This window comes from Amblyraja radiata, chromosome 1, assembly GCF_010909765.2.
Source record: "Amblyraja radiata isolate CabotCenter1 chromosome 1, sAmbRad1.1.pri, whole genome shotgun sequence".
Taxonomy (NCBI): Eukaryota; Metazoa; Chordata; class Chondrichthyes; order Rajiformes; family Rajidae; genus Amblyraja; species Amblyraja radiata.
The window spans coordinates 104,419,633-104,431,902 of record NC_045956.1 but is presented as its reverse complement, the minus strand read 5'-3'; the positions used below and the strand labels follow the sequence as shown (position 1 = coordinate 104,431,902).

The 12,270-nt window shown below is 44.5% G+C and overlaps 1 protein-coding gene across 1 annotated transcript in view; it reads left to right on the top strand.

The window, feature by feature from the left end:
* The first annotated feature begins 7,775 nt into the window (after window positions 1-7,775).
* The window catches only part of yipf7 (Yip1 domain family member 7), a 55,962-nt gene continuing 51,467 nt past the window's right edge, over window positions 7,776-12,270 (top strand). Inside the window, exon 1 of the mRNA XM_033027949.1 lies at window positions 7,776-7,883. The gene's annotated coding sequence lies outside the window, so the exon portion shown is untranslated. The remainder of the gene's footprint in view (window positions 7,884-12,270) is intronic.

Here is a 12,270-nt window from a genome sequence, read left to right as displayed (position 1 = left end):
GTCGCTCAACGCGGGCGGTTTGAAACAAAGCTCTAGAATGTTTGGTTTGAAACCGGCTTGGCTGCTGATGCTGATGCAAGATTGTATAGGCGGCTCCGCTATAGGATCTTTGCTGCTGATGGTCATTGAGCATTGGGTCAGGAGCAGAGATACTCGAGGAGCCAACAGCAGCAGCAGCATGACAGGCTTGCAAATACAATACTCAACAGATAATATAATGAATCATCAAAAAAGGAAGTTCAATAAATAAGAAGACCCAAAGTAGTGCAAAACAAAAACAAACTCCCTAATGAAACTCAGGCATTTCAGAGTTTAGTTCGAGTTGGTAGTGTTCAATAGCCCGACGGTTTTGGGAAGAAGCTGTTCCTCAACCTCTGTGTTACAGTTTTCAGATTCTTGTATAGGGGGGTTGCACGTAAGGTCACTGGGTCATAAGGCTTGACGCACGGGGCCGCTCAATCCATCTGGAGGACACCGCAGCTTCCGGTTAATGCACGAAACGCGTACCTACCCACCAGCGCCGGCCTTAAGCCGATTTGACCGATTGCTCCCAATTGGGCCCCGCGCCTAAGGGGGGCCCCGCACTAATGTTCCGTTTTTCGTACGGAAATACGAATTCTCTTTATTAAATAAAGAATTTTTTTTTAATTCGCAATCCGGATTTTTTTTAAACGAACACGTATAACAACCGCTGCACGGCCATCAGACACAAACGATTTGTTAACTAGTACTGTTAGCACTTCGTAACATCAAGTAGTTAACACGTTGTTATACAAAGTCATCAATGCATCCCATCCACATTCCTCAATAAATGTTATTGTGTTTTGAACAAGTATTAATGACACCGTAGGTACACAAAATTGCTGGGGAAACTCAGCGGGTGCAGCAGCATCTATGGAGCGAAGGAAATAGGCGACGTTTCGGGCCGAAACCCTTCTTCAGACTGGTGTTAATGACACCGTGTTCCTTTGAATAAAATTCACGCGGTGTCATTAATACGTGTTTAAAACACAATTACATTTACTGAGGAACGTAGACCGATGCATTGATGACACATTGAGAATTTCTTTAAACTCATCATCATGAGTGAGGGCCCCGGACCGCGAGAAGGGGCTTCTTCTTGGTGTGCAGGTTAGTCATTCACCTACCGACCCACGTTGTGTCTCTCTGTCTTTCGCTCTCTCCCTCCCTCCCTCCCTCCCTCTCCCCATCTTGTCTCTCTCTAGCTCTCCCACTCCCCCTCTCTCACCCTGCCGCCTCAGCATTCCCGGAATCATTGACGTTTAGCGGTAGACACAAATGCTGGAGAAACTCAGCGGGTGAGGCAGCCGCCTTGCCCGCTGAGTTCCACCAGCACTCTGTGATTTTTGTTTGGCTCTGAAGTTGAAGGTGGCTCAGCGGGACGGGCAGCGGGGCTCAGCGGGACGGGCAGCGGCTCTGGGGAGAGGGTTGCGTTTCTGGTCGAGACCCTTCTGCAGACAATCACAAGTACTCTCACCGACGAGAGTTCAGTTCAGTCAGAAGAAGGGTCTTCTCTCCAGAGTCGCTGCGCTGCCTGTCCTGCTGAGTTAAACCCCCTGTCTCACGGTGCAAGCTGACCCACGAGGTACCCCGAGTGAAAGACTCGTGGTTGTGTACGAGATTCCAAGTGTATGATCTAGAGTTTAACCGAGTTCCCACGGATATGACAAGTTTGCCGTTTACTTGTCATTTCTGCGATGTTCCAAGTTCGTCTCCCGAGTTACTCTTGAGCCAACCCTGAATTAAGGTGTTTTAATAAGCAACGCTTTGTAGACAGATCAAATTACAGCAGCATTTAAGAGGCTTTTTAGGTAGGACATGAATATGCAGGGCGTGGAGGGATACGGATGACATGTAGGCAAAGGAGATTAATTTAACTTGGTGTGTGCTCACACAGTCAGTAAGCTTGTCCCCTGTACTAAGTCACCCCAACCCCCCTCCTCCCCCACCTTTCCCTCCCAACTCCAGTCCCCTCCCGAACCCCTGGGAAACTGAAGGGAGCGACAATCAACTTGGGGGGGGGGGGGGTCAGGATAAACAGCTGTGCATGGAGCCCGCCACCGGTCCAGAGATGCTGCCTGCCCGCTGAGTTGTACCCTGTTCCTGCCTTCTCACCATATCCTCTGACTCCGCTATCTTTAAGAGCTCTATCTGCTTTCAAGAGAGAGTTAAATGGAGCTCGTAAAGATAGCGGAGTCAGGGGATATGGGGAGAGGGCAGGAACGGGGTACTGAATGTGGATGATCACAGTGAATGATCACAGCTGGCCCGAAGGGGCAGAATGGCTTACTCCTGCACCTATTGTCTATTGTATGTTGACTCGAGTCATCGTAATAAAATGCATTTATGTCTTTGCCTTCTTCACGCTGCGGTGAATATTTATTGTTAGACTAGGAGCCAATACACTTCAGTAAACGGCTGGCCTAGCCACTGGTTCTTTTAAAGTAATGAATGACTTTCCAGAATTTCAAGCTTCGCCAAAAAAACGAGCAGTTAACGCTTTCCAGAGCACTTGAACCAACTCTAGATTGGTTCTCGCTAAAGTTGACTTTCAATGTGACATTGGCTCTCTCCCAGGTTAAGGAGGCAAAGTCACATTCAATGGCAATGCAGTAAAGCTGCGAAAAGACAAAGGCGTTAATGGGTCAGCCACAAACCCTGCCCCGCCATCCCAATAGATCAAGGCTGATTTCCACCATTTACCACGACAGCTCCGTATCCCTTGGTATCTCTTTCCAGCACAATACTACCATTCCCTGTCTAGATAGAATAAGTTGCCCTAACGTCCATGAATGTTTGCGGAGGGAATTCCAACTGTGTACTGTGTAGAAAGGGATAGCAGATGCTGGTTTATACCGACTATAGACACAACGTGCTAGAGTAACTCAGGCAGCGGGTCAGGCAGCATCACGAGATGAAGGATTGGTGACGTTTCGGGTCGAGACGCTTCTTCAGACTAGCACAATTCTACCACTCACTGTCTAGACAGATCACATTGGCCTAACGACTATGAATGTTTGTAGAGGGAATTACAGGTTTGTGCTGCTGTTTGTGAGAAACCGTGTCGCCACCCTTCTAATTCTCAGATAATCTAGTCTGGTCCCAAACTCGTCTACAGATGGTGCGACTCATTTGCGTCCATCTTATTGAATTTACGTTCAGCATTGTAAATACATTTTAGACCGTATGAAAGGACTAAAGTGGACCATTGTGGGCTCCACGTTTCCCTGATCATCGTTGCTGGCTTGGATTTGCTATTTTCATACTTTTCATTCATTTGTTCTTTGTACCTATTCATACCTCGCGTCTCCCTTTCCCCTGACACTCAGTCTGAAGAAGGATCTCGACCTGAAACGTCGCCTATTCATTTTCTGTCCTGTCCCGCTGCCTGTCCCGCTGAGTGACTCCTGCATTTTGTGTCTACCTTCGGTGTAAACCGGCATCTGCAGTTCCTTCATAGAAACATAGAAACATAGAAATTAGGTGCAGGAGTAGGCCATTCGGCCCTTCGAGCCTGCACCGCCATTCAATATGATCATGGCTGATCATCCAACTCAGTATCCCGTACCTGCCTTCTCTCCATACCCTCTGATCCCCTTAGCCACAAGGGCCACATCTAACTCCCTCTTAAATATAGCCAATGAACTGGCCTCGACTACCCTCTGTGGCAGGGAGTTCCAGAGATTCACCACTCTCTGTGTGAAAAAAGTTCTTCTCATCTCGGTTTTAAAGGATTTCCCCCTTATCCTTAAGCTGTGACCCCTTGTCCTGGACTTCCCCAACATCGGGAGCAATCTTCCTGCATCTAGCCTGTCCAACCCCTTAAGAATTTTATAAGTTTCTATAAGATCCCCTCTCAATCTCCTAAATTCTAGAGAGTATAAACCAAGTCTATCCAGTCTTTCTTCATAAGACAGTCCTGACATCCCAGGGATCAGTCTGGTGAACCTTCTCTGCACTCCCTCTATGGCAATAATGTCCTTCCTCAGATTTGGAGACCAAAACTGTACGCAATACTCCAGGTGTGGTCTCACCAAGACCCTGTACAACTGCAGTAGAACCTCCCTGCTCCTATACTCAAATCCTTTTGCTATGAAAGCTAACATACCATTCGCTTTCTTCACTGCCTGCTGCACCTGCATGCCCACGTTCAATGACTGGTGTACCATGACACCCAGGTCTCGCTGCATCTCCCCTTTTCCTAGTCGGCCACCATTTAGATAATAGTCTGCTTTCCTGTTTTTGCTTCCTACCCATTTTATCTTCTATATTGTGCAGAACAATACTTGCCAACTTGCCAACTCATCGTCAAATCCCCAAACTCACTAATTCTGAGACGGCACAGGAAATTGGGTCTTTGATTTTTTTTGGTTTAAATAGAGTTTCCTATCTCGATAAGGTAGGTCGTAGACCTATAAGTTAATGGTAAAGTTTCCAAAGTTTACACTGGAGGTCTGAAATTTATGCTGGTGTCTGAACGGGAACGGTCATCTCAGATCTCAATTGCAGAACCCTTAACGCGTTTGTACCAGAATATAAAAAGGCTTTAACGCCATTAAGCAAAGTAGCGAACAAATAGCACAACATTTTACAACAAAAGTTATTAGCAAGTATAACTGCATAAAAATGAAACAAGTTGGACATTAAGATCTGTGGAAATCTTGCACGTAATTTTGCAGGACATACCAGCCAATACCAGCCAGATTTATCACTTCTGAAACTTTTTAGATGCCAAAGGAATCAAGAAAAAACCCAAATAATGCCTTACTGTTGATGAAATGCAGTGAGCAAACGGCCAATGTTCGCCAAGCACTTTGGCTGTTGTTGTCCCTTCAGCTCTCGCTTCTATCTAACGTAATTTCTCCTCACTTATGGAATTCTGAAGTAGGCTAAATGTCTCTCACGCTTATCCCGATTTCCATAATTATTTACAGCGCAAAAATTGACCATTGACGCTGGAAACAATGGTCAGTGCTTACCTGCAGTTCATCGCGTGTACTCCAGTTGGTGTAGCGGAGCAACAGTACGGGTCATGGGTCGTGACCTGACTGCCGTGCAACCTCCCTATATTCTTCCTGATGGCAGAAGTGAAATGACAGCATGAGACGGCCTTTTATAGGTACCTTCGATGTTGGGGATCGACAAAAATGCTGGAGAAACTCAGCGGGTGAGGCAGCATCTATGTAGCAAAGGAAACAAGCAACATTTCGGGTCGAGACCCTTCAGACTGATGTGGGGGTGGGGCAGGAAGAAGAAAGGGGAGGTCAGCACCTCTTCTGTGGTTCAAGAGAGTATCAACATTGGAGTAACTCAGTGGGTCAGGCAGCATATCCGGAGGACATGAACAGGCGACAGTTCGGACCGCAATTCTTCCTTAGGCTGAAAGCTCTTTGAGAATGAAGGTTTGTGGTGAGACTCTTAGATCATTTGTTGTATCTCGAGATCTACAATAATCTAGGAACAGAGAACCATACGATACGGCTGCACCCACTGAGTTTCTCCAGCATTTTTGTGTACCTTCGATTTTCCAGCGTCTGCAGTTCCTTCTTAAACACCATACGATACGGGTTCTCCATAGGTTACGAACACCTGAATTATGTGTGGCCTGTACATCCAAACAAGCTTTTGGGATGCATTTGACGGCTGCTGTGGGGCTGTAGGCATCCTCTGCCGTGTAGGAACTCGGTTCATGCCAATATCATTGCTTCTTGATCAGTTTCTTGAATTACATGTTGACCTTGCTTGGCCGGTGGTTTTAGTTGAATATATGGTGCTGGGCAGATACATTACCTACTTACAAACTATTCTGAAGAAGGGTTTCGGCACGAAACGTTGCCTATTTCCTTCGCTCCATCGATGCTGCTGCACCCGCTGAGTTTCTCCAGCACTTTTGTGTATCTTCGATTTTCCAGCATCTGCAGTTCCTTCTTAAATACAAATTATTCAGATTACAAGTAGATCTGTTGAATGGAACTCTGCAGTAATCTTGGGAGGACTTGCATGATCAAGGCAAAAATATTAAAGAATTTGGGGCGAAGAACTAAGCGCTGGAGTATTCCACTCACATGAGTGCTGTACATTTACTGAACCGGGCAGTGTGTGTACGCTGTGCTTCCAATGAAATCAGGCGTGTTTGCCATCATACCTGCTGTTTAGACTCTGGAACAAGAACATTTCCATCGAGTACACGCTGGACTGACTTCTGTTTCGAGTGGATATCATTTTGTGCAAGGATCTGCACTTCACTGAATTTAGTGATTGCCAAGATAAATTTTAATTATCTAGGGAATTTTACCATATAATTTCCCCCTGAAACTGCACAAGCAAAGTACAACAGATGTTGACAATCTGGAAAAAAGACCAGAAAATGCTGAATTTTCTTGCCAAGTTTTGCAGGATCTTCAGAGTTGAACAGAGTTACCATTTCATGTCAATTACCTTTTGTCAGAATTGGGAATAACGGGAGATAAATAAAAAGGGGGTCGGGAGTTGCAGGAAAAAACAGTAGGCAACATTAATTATAGACAAAATAATCTGCAGATGCTTTAACTTTGTACAAATAACAAAGTGCCGGAGGAACTTAGCGGATTGTGCAATATCTATGGAGGGAAATGGACAGACAACATTTCAGACTGAAGATGGGTCCAAACCTGAATCATCAACTATCCATTTCCCTCCATAGATGATTCCTGGCCCGCCAAGTTTCTCCAGCACTTTGCTTTTGCCCAAGGTTTTGATAGGTTTAATGGTCCAATGGATATTTATTATCACAAATGCAATTAAACATTACATAGTGAAATTCTATCTAGGATAGACCTTGAGAGGTCAAATGAAAAAAGCAGTGGAAATGCAAACAAAAAACTTGAAAAAGGTGAAAATGCGCAATTATCTGAAATCAATTTCATGAGCCTTTATTGCATTCTATTTATCATAATCATAAGTATGGAGACTAGACCTGTACACAATATTCAAGGTGTTGTCTCACCAAAGACCTGATTAATTACAGTACAACATCTTTACTCATGTAATCAAATCCTCCTACCAAAAAGGCCAACATACCATATGCTTTACTAATTGCTTGTTGTTTCTGAACATTAATTTACAGTGATCACTAACACCTTTTAATCACACCATTAAATAATATATTCCATTCTGTTCTGCTGAACTATCTCCATTATATTCCTTCTGATAAGTCTCCGGACATTCACTTACATTAGCTCATGTATCCTGAAACCTTTCTGTGTACTCCCTACAACCTACACTGCCACTTGGGTTAATGGTATTTGCAAACTTGTTCATGTATATTACATGGTCCCTTCATCCAAATCATTGATATGGATTGTGAATAATTTTTATTCCTTTATTTAAGTAGTCAATCTACATGATCCACCTGCTCGATTTCATTAAAACAACATGTTTGGAACTTGAGACATCCATTGTTTTTTTTGGATGTCATTTCTTTTGTACTTTTGTCTCATATTTTCCTTGTATTGCCTCACTCTTTTCAATTTACATCAAATTAAGCAGAAGTAAACTGCATGGCCCTTTAAGCCAGCTCTTCCACTTAATAAGATAATTTGTTAACTCTATAATAAGTCATACAAAAAATAATAGCAAGTGGCTGACATAACATATGTAGACAAAAAAATCTATATAGTAATGGCACTAAATTACAAGTAACATAGTGTGTTAAATTTGGATGCCCATTTGTCTACAGTCTAAAATTAGAACATTATATATAGCCTGTAGGTTTGGTTTGCACTCGATCATTCGCTGAGTTTAAACTCTGTTGGTTCACTAACCTTCCTTCATACCGTCAAGAAAAGGATTCATTCCTGATTTGGTGTAACCTTTTGCTTAAGGTTTGTAGAATTAACAATTTCACAACTAACTTTGGAAATAAAGTTGTGTTATTTAGTTGCTAATCTAACATTAACAGCTAAAGTGGGCAAGGTTATTATTAATAGAAAATATCAAAGTTACTACCAGTCTCTATTTAAACAGAGCAAGTTGGTTGTCAAATGCCTGCTTCTGAATTTTACTACAACACAGTATTTGTGAAGATTTAAAGCTTAAAAGTAGGAGATGCATTAGTGGCTGGAGAGCAGTTTTTAAGAGATGTTTAGCCATCAAGATTTTTATTATTTGTGAAGCAGTTGACACATGTCTCAAGTCTAGTGATAGAATACTTTTTCTAAGTACTTGTTTACATGATGTATCTTCAAAGTCGTGTTCTTGCACTGATTTGGCTTATGGTCAATGCTGGTTTTGTTGGCAGAAAGAGGAGTTACTATTCTATGTGTAAATCTGTTTCCCCACAACTGAAATTGTCAGATGTTGACAAAGATAAACTTCATTTTAAAACAAGAACTATTTCAAATATCATCTCACCTAGTTTAACAATACAATACAATATTTATTCATTGTCATCTGAACCTCAAATGAAACTCTGTTTCTACAGCCATACATACAGAAACAAATTTCTACGACACACAAACAATTCAATTCACACAAACATCCATCACAGTGAATCTCCTCCTCACTGTGATGGAAGGCGAAGTATTTTCTCTCCCCTGTGTTCCATTTTTCTCCCGATGCTAAAGCCCCAGGCAGGCGATGGTAAGTCCCACGGCTGTTAAGGCCGCGCAGGGCAATGTACGGCCCCGCTCCAGGTCTTAATGTCTCAATATGGGAGCCCCCAGCAGGCGTTGGCATGTCCCGCGATGGTTAAAACTGCGCCGGGCGATGTAAGGCCCCGTTCCGGGTTGTTCCAATCCCGCGACATGGGCGGGAGAAGTTGCGTTGCAGGAGCTCCGAAAAGCGGTCTCCCACCTGGAACCGCGAGCTCCCGATGTTCCTGTCCACCGGGCCTGCGGCTGGAGCCTCCAAGCTCCGGAGTCGGGCCGCAGCAGCGAGCCACCACCACTCCCTACGCTCCGAGGCCGGCTAGCCCAACGATGGTGAGTCCGCAGGCTCCGCGACTGGAGCCCCCAGGTCGTTCCGGTTGGAGGCCGCTCCACGGTGCTAGGCCCCAAAGACAACGGAGACCTGACAGGAAAAAGGTTGGATCTCCCGTGCAGGGAAGAGATTTTAAAAGTCCCCCCCCCCCCCCCCCCGCCCCCCACATATACACAGCCAAAACAGTTTAAAAGAACACAACAACTACATTTAACTAGACAAAAAAAATAAAAAAAGACATACAGGTTGCAACGTCGGTCGCGCCGCCAACCGGAAAACTGAGCACAGTGACAGTAATGAAGAAACTAATGGCGCAAAATAGGAACAGATCCCTAGAACTAGACAGCTTCCATTCCAGCAGTGTAAAGAAGTTGGCTAACAATATTGCAGGAACCTAATGTTCAAACAGAGCTGACATTTCCTTGACTTAAAAATAATTAATTTTGATTGAACATTCCTGTTTGTCGATTTACAACATAAAATATTAGAAAGGGGATCCGGAAAATGATCAGAATGAATCGAACGGCATTCAGCCTGCTGCACAGACTTGCCACTTGCTGATGCAAAGTGAGCCGACTCCATCCCCTTCCCCCCAAAGGACATCCAGCAGTGTGTGAATTGGCCCTCAGCAGCCAAGTATACCTCGGGCACCATACTGATGAAGTAATGTCTGCAGAGGACATCGACAGACATCAGCCAAAGGATGGAGCTTTTTCTTGGATGAAGGTCTGCGATGCTTAGCAACAGTTTTTCAATGTTTAGTTTAGATTAGAGATACTGCGCGGAAACAGGCCCTTCGGCCCACCAAATCCGCGCTTGACCAGCGATTCCTGCCATTAAAACTATCCTACACACTAGGGATAATTTACAAATTTTTACCAAGCCAATTAACCTGCAACCCTGTTCCACACAGGTCACGGGGAGAACGTACAAACTCCGTACAGACAGCACCCGTCGTCAGGATCAAACCTGGATCTCAGGTGCTGTAAGGCAGCAATGCATCTATGCAATGCAATAATGTCAAAAAATTTATGATTATAAAATAAAAATTCCTGAAACGTTAAAAATGTAAAGAATAAAATCTTTGAATTGTATTAAAAATTCATTTAGAAATCATTAAAAGCTTTGAATCAAAAATAACAAATACAAATATATTCAATGAACTTGCTTCACTTATCTTTTCCTACTTAACCTAAAGGGCCAAAAATCAGATGTTGGTGTTGCTGCTCAACACAAATGCATTCTGCTGCGCAATCCTGAAAATGTCACATCACAGCACATTGGTGCAACAATTGCCTGACAGTTGCCCGACAGCTCCAGGTGGGCGGCGCGACTCTCGTCAGCAGCGGCCTCTGCAGTCCGTCTGTGTTTTATTATTTTTTTGTCTCGTTTTTATGTAGTTTTTGTTATTTTTTTTGTTGGGGTATGTGTGTGTGGGGGGGGGAGGGGGTAACTTTAAAATCTCTCCCCTGCACGGGAGACCCGACCTTTCTTTGTCGGGTCTCCGTTGTCGTTGGGGCTGCAACGTGGAGCGGCCTCCAACAGGAACGACCTGGGGTTCCAGCTGCGGAGCTGCCGACTACTCACCGTCACGGGGCTGGCCGAGTCCGGAGTGGGTGGAGCTGTGGTGGAGCGCTGCTGCCACCCGACCTCCGGAGTTTTGGAGGCTGCAACTGCGGGTTTGGCGGACGGCGGCACCGGGAGCCCGCGGGCCCCTGCTGGGAGACCGCTTTTCGGGCTTCCGCAACAGCGACTTCTCCCGCCCGAGTTGCGGGGTTGAAGAGCACCTGGAGCGGGGCCTTACAGCACCGCCCCGCGCGGCTTGGAATGGCAGCGGGTCTCTGCGAGCGCACGCCGGGGGCTCCAACAACAAGACCCGGTGCGCGACCTTGCATCACCCGGCATGGCTTTAATGGCCGCGGGACAATCGCCATCGCCAGCCGGGGGTTTTGACTTTGACTCTGACATCGGGGGGGGGGGGGGGGATGAATATGGGGACCTGGATTTGATCCTGGCCCAAAGGGTAATTATTGGCCATATGTGAGGGAGAATATGTTATGGGGCATTGAGAATGAGAGGGGGAGGGGGATAAGGTTGTTCTTCTGGGAGCTAGTATGGACCCCAAAGGCTGAATGGCCTCCTTCTATATCATAAATATAAGATGGAGCAGAGTGACAGATGTGCCCATATTTGCCACTCAGCAGTGCTGGACATATGATTTTACCATGTAGGTCAGTAGCTTAACTACTTGTGAGCTTCTCAACATCTGAACATCTGTTGTTGGGATATTGTTGGAATTTGTTTGGTTGAGTTTGTCCAGAAATAGAACAGGATCAAAGAAGCATGTGAGTATGTTTTAATGATCATGCATGCACATGGTCATTAAAACTATGGTCAAATGTAAAACGTCTTCAAAAAGGCCAGTGGACTCCTGCCCTTTATCTACAGGGCTACAATGCAACCAAGCAAGATATAAGGTGCAGTACTGAGAGCAATTAGGATATATTAGCCTTGGAGTGAGTGATAGTTGGAATTCAAAGGTTAAATAGCACTTAGCAATTACACACACTAGAGTTGTATTCACAAGGGTTTAGGAGGTTAAAGGCTGATCTGATCAAAGTGTACAAAATATTAACAAGAACCGATAAGGTAGATAACGGGAAATGATTGGCATGGTTTGGAGAGTGTAGAACTAGGGGCATAGTCTAAAGATTAGGATGAATCCTATCACGGTGTATTCCTGCACAGAAATAGGGGTAGAAGTCTTTGATATCTGGTTAATTGTGAATTTTAAATCAGAGGTTGATAAAGTGTTGTTAACTAAGGTAGTAAGGGCTATGGGACAAGGCAAGCACACAATAATGATCACAGAAAATATTTACCAAATGTTTCTGGGATGAGGGGTCATAATTAAATTGGAAAAAATGGATTTGTTATTGGACATAAGAGGTTGCGAGGAGATCTGATAGAGGCAGTTGAAATTATGAAGGGTAGATAATTTAACAGGAAATGATCCTCATTGGCAGAGTATCAATGACTAGGAAAGATAGAATGGAGGTTAAAAAAAAATGACAAGTATTTTGCTTACACAGTTCAGCTGGAACCTACTGAACACTTTAAAATGGATTCAGTATTCAGAAGGGAGTTTGATAATTATCAAAATGAAAGATGTTTCAGGACTATGGGGAGAGGGCAGGAAGGTGTCGTTAGCGGGATTGCTCTTGCCAAAGAGCCCATAAGGGATGGACTGGCTGAATGGCTTTATTGTGTGCTGTAACTTATTTTATTTAG